Source organism: Kryptolebias marmoratus, linkage group LG22, assembly GCF_001649575.2.
Source record: "Kryptolebias marmoratus isolate JLee-2015 linkage group LG22, ASM164957v2, whole genome shotgun sequence".
Taxonomy (NCBI): Eukaryota; Metazoa; Chordata; class Actinopteri; order Cyprinodontiformes; family Rivulidae; genus Kryptolebias; species Kryptolebias marmoratus.
Genome location: NC_051451.1, coordinates 1,511,273 through 1,516,118, shown reverse-complemented (window position 1 = coordinate 1,516,118; position 4,846 = coordinate 1,511,273). Strand labels below are relative to the sequence as shown.

Below are 4,846 nucleotides of genomic sequence, written 5' to 3'. Positions count from 1 at the left end.
GTGTATCATTAATGGCTGTTTCATTTCCAGGGTCTTGAAATATTTTTATTGTGTAGGAGGAAACATTAGCAGCAAAGTTTCTGTTCAAGACAGAAAACAGTTTCTGTCCAGATACTGAGCACACACTGTTACTGCAAGGGGAACCTTTACAACACAATCGTCTTTAGCATTAAGTATGTGCATGCACAATGCCAAAAAGTGTCTATGTAAACAATGTCTATGGTGGCCGGTAACAAGCTAACGTTTGTTGTTTGCTAGCGCTCCTTACCAAACTTCCAGGTCACCTAAACCCGACCAATTAACCCTCACGTGGCGTCCTCGGGGTCTCGGGTGACCCCACCCCCTCCCTCCCACACACATAAACGCCAAAAACAAATTGTTGATGATGTTTTTTTTTTTTTTGTCTCTGTCCTTTGTCTCTGTCCTTTTTGTGTGTGTGCGTGTGCGTGCGTGCGCGTGTGCGTGCGTGTGTGTGCGTGCGTGTGTGCGTGTGTGTGTGCGTGGTAGTAAATAGAAAAAAATAAATAAATAAATTAAAAAAAAAGAAAACCGAATCAATCGACTTCCATGGGTTCGTTCAAATCCACCATGTCGACTTTGTTTCGGAAGAGCTGCTGCCGCCGCCGCCGCCACGCGTCGAAGAAGCCCGGCCACCACGCCGCGTCTGGTCTCTCGTTGGGTTTCGGCGTAATAGTTGTTATTGTTGATGTTGTTGTTGTAGTTGTAGTAGGCGGCAGCGGCGGCTGCGACGCGTAGCCATAGCAAGGGAGAATCGGTTGCGGTTGTTGTTGTAGTAGTACTTGTTGTTGTTGCTGCTGCTGTTGCTGCTGCGCGTCGTAGAAGGAGAAGGCCGGTGTTGTGGCCACAACGCCGCCGCACCACGGCGGTTGCGGTAGAGGATGATGATGATGATGATGATGAGGAGGAGGAGGAGGAGGAGGAGGAGCGAGGAACCCGAAGATGCCGTTCATGAATGCGAAAGTACACAAACACAAACACAACGACGAACGAAATTAAACGTTTTTTTTTTTGTTTCCCGTATGGGTTGTTCTTTCTTTCTTTCTTTCTTTCTTTCTTTCTTTCTTTCTTTCTTTCTTTCTGTCTGTCTGTCTGTCTGTCTGTCTGACTGTCTGTCTGTCTTTCTGTCTTTCTTTCTTTCCGTCCTATCCTCTCCCCTCGTCTCGTTGTTAGTAGTAGCAATAGTAGCAATAGCAGTAGCAGCAGCAGCAATAGTATTAGTAGCAGCGAGGCGAGCGACGGTACGTGGGAGTACGTCACCGCGGTGTTTTTCGTATCATTTACGCCGACGCTTGATCCCGGATTTACCTCGGGTATTTCATTCAATAAAAATAAATGGCCAAACGGAGAGTCAAGTGGACGTCGGCTCCCACCGCCGAACTGCTGGTGTTTGTGTTCAGACGTCGTCACAGCCGCAGCCTCCTCGAAGTTTCTTCTTCTTCTTCTTCTTCTTCTTCTTCTTCTTCTTCTTCGTCGTCGGATAATGATGACGATGACGACGATGATCAGAAAGAGACAGGCGAGGACAAACGGTCAGACGACGTTGACGTCGACGACGACGAGGACGCGTCTTCGTCTCCTCCACCTCCTTTCTCCGACAAAGAATCCGTCTCGTCGCCGTCGGACGAAGAACATGAAGAACCTCTTCATTCTCCTCTTCCTCCTCCTTCTCCTCCTCCTCCTCCTCCTCTTCCTCCTCCTCCTCCTCTTCTTCCTCCTCTCATGCCGTCGAGACGAGGATCCGTGATGTGGCGAGCGCAACCTTTCGAGGTTTCTTCCGACCCGACGGCGACGACGATGACAACGCCGTCGCGCCATCGTCGTCCTCGTCCTCGTCCTCGTCCTCCTCCTCCTCCGGGGCCGACGCCGCTGGCCAGACGCGCCGTCACGGAGACGTCGGGGCCGTTGGCCACGTTCGCGCTGTTCTTCGACGCGAGCCTCGAAGATCGAGTGGCGGCCATGACGAACCTGGAGGCTAGCCGCCGCGGCCTCAAACCCCGCGAGGGCTGGCGACCCATGGGTCGCGCGGAGTTTCGAGCGTACGTGGGTCTGCTGCTGCTGGCGGGCGTGTACAGGTCGCGGAGCGAGGCGTGCGAGAGCCTGTGGCACCCCGAGACGGGCAGGGGGGTGTTCAGGGCCACCATGCCGCTCAAGACGTTCCGCGCGTACTCGGCCACCATGAGGTTCGACGACCACGACACCAGGGATGTCAGGCGACGGCGAGGCGACAAACTGGCACCGATCGGAGAGCTGTGGCGAGAGTGAACCCGCCGCCTGCCGCTCATGTACGAGCCGGGCGAGGTTGTCACCGTGGACGAGCGGCTGGTGCCCTTCAAAGGTGAAGAGTAGCTTTTTTAAACAAAAAAACAAAAAAAAAACAAAAACAAAAAAACCGAAGAGAAAACGAAAACGGCTCACTCTGTTTATTTTGTGCCCGTCTTCTTCTTCTTCATCATCATCATCATCATCTTCTTCTTCTTTCTTCGCGTGCACACGCACGCGCACACGCACGCGCACACGCATACACACCCATTATCATCATCATCATCATCATCATCATCATCTTCTTCTTGAGGCGAGAAGGTCGCTGCTCGTTCCGACAGTACATGCCAGGCAAACCGGCCAAGTACGGACTCAAGTTGTGGGTGTGTTGCAACGCCCGGTCCAGCTACGCGTGGAAGATGCAGATGTACGAGGGCAAACGCGACAAAGGCGGTGCTCCCGAAAAGAACCTGGCCACCAGAGTGGTGATGGACGTGACGGACGGTCTGCGCCAGGGCACCAACGTGACGACCGACAAATTTTTCACCTCGTACGAACTGGCCGCCGCGCTGATGCACGGGGGCGGGGGCCGGGGCGACGACGACGACATCGACGAAGACGACGAGGGCGAGGAGGAGGGCGAGGAGGAGGAGGGCAAGGAGGAGGAGGAGGGTGAGGACGACGACGAGGACGAGGATGATGAGGATGAGGACGAAGAAGAGGAAGAGGAAGAAAAGGAAGAGGAGAGTGAGGAGGCGGCTCACCCTGTTGGGCACGGTCAGGGCCAACAGACGCGACGTGCCGTGCGAGCTGCTCGAGACCAAAGGCAGAGAGGCGCACTCGTCGCGATTCGCGTTCGCCTCCGAACCCGTCGCGGCCGTGTTGATATCGTACGTGCCCAAGCGCAACAAAAACGTCACCCTCCTGACTACCGCGCCGCGGCACCTGAGAGGGACGGCGGTGAGCTTTGACCGCGCCGACCGCAAGTCCCTGGTGCTGCTTCACTACAACGCCACGATAGGCGGCGTCGACAACCTGGACAAGGTGCTGGCCACCTACAGCTGCAGGCGAAAGACCTCGCGGTAGCCCATGGCCCTGTTCTACAACATGATTGACGTGTCGGCCTACAACGCCTACGTGATCTGGCGCGAGCTCCACCCTGAATGGATGTCGCAGAGCCGCAACAGGCGGCGGGTGTTCTTGGAGGAACTCGGCATGGAGCTGGTGCGAGAATCACCCTTTTTTTTTTCCTCCTCCTCATCGGCAACGGCGGTACGAAAGAGAGGAGGAGGAGGAGGAGGAGGAGGAAGAGGTGGAGGAGGAGGAAGAGGTGGAGGAAGAGGAGAAAGAGGTGGAGGAAGAGGAGAAGAAGCAGAAGCAGCAGCAGCAGCAGCAGCAGCCGCTCCACCACCACCGCCGCCACCGCCGCCGCCACCTCGCGAAGGTAGGAAACGATGCGGGATATGCCCTCGCAGCAGAGACGTCAAGACGCGAAACCGGTGCTCGGGGTGCCGAGTGCCGTTGTGCGGCAAGTGCGCTTCTGCGTACTGCGCTCGGTGCGCCCCTCCGCCGCGACCGATCGCGCCAGAAGAAGAACAAGAAGAAGAAGAAGTCGACGATCTGATGCTCGAACCGTAGCGTGGTGGTTGTTGTTGTTTTTGTTGTTGTTGTTGTATATTTTTTTTGCTGTTTGTTTTTTTTGTAATTACTATTTAACTTATTATTTATTTACTTTTGACCACCGCGGTTCGGTTTCTGTTATGCGCTTGCCATGTGTATGTACGATTGTATATTAATCGTTTTGAATGTTTTGTGCGTGTGTGTTCACGTGTTTTGTTTTTATGTAATTATGTAATTTTTATGTAATGAATTGTTTTTAAATATTAAAATTAAACAAAAAAAAAAAACCCACAGGAAACAATCTTCATGTGTGACCGCTTTGACACTGGGTGAATGAAAAAGAAAAACAAACAAAAAAAACACAAACACAAACACATTTTATGTATCTAGTTATTTATTTCTTTTTAAGTTTAGGGATTATCATCATCATCATCATCATTCCACGAAAACAAACAACTATCCATCGATTAGATCACGTGTGTTTATACAAACGTTTATAATTAACAAATAAAAAAAAAAACAACAAAAAAAATAAGAGAGAGGGGGGGGGGGTAAATAAATAAATACAAATATCCCGAGTAATAAAGCCTTGTTTTTTCTTTTTTTTTCTTTTCTTTCCCCTTTCATCGTCATCTGCGTATGTTTATGCAAACTTTTTCCGATTGAAAGAAAGACGAGAAAAAACCCCAAATTAAAAAAAAAGAAAAATACCCCAAGTACGATATGAAATTCACGTTTTTCATCGTCGTCTACGTGTTGTTTTCCGACTCCACGGTTTCTCTCTTCCCCGTCGGGCCCCTCTCCGTCCCTCGGTACGCAAAGTGCGGTCGAATCGACCCCGTCCATCCTTCCTTCCGACGACGGAGGACAAAGGTGTTGGTGGCGGTGGCGGCGGGGGTCAACCGGACCCCCCGTGCCGTCGTCTTGTAGCGATACAAGACGCGCG

At 52.0% G+C, this 4,846-nt stretch overlaps 1 pseudogene; it reads left to right on the top strand.

Annotated features, from left to right (window-relative positions):
- The first annotated feature begins 1,815 nt into the window (after positions 1-1,815).
- Positions 1,816-4,830, top strand: LOC112451178 (annotated as a pseudogene).
- The last annotated feature ends 16 nt before the right edge of the window (positions 4,831-4,846 follow it).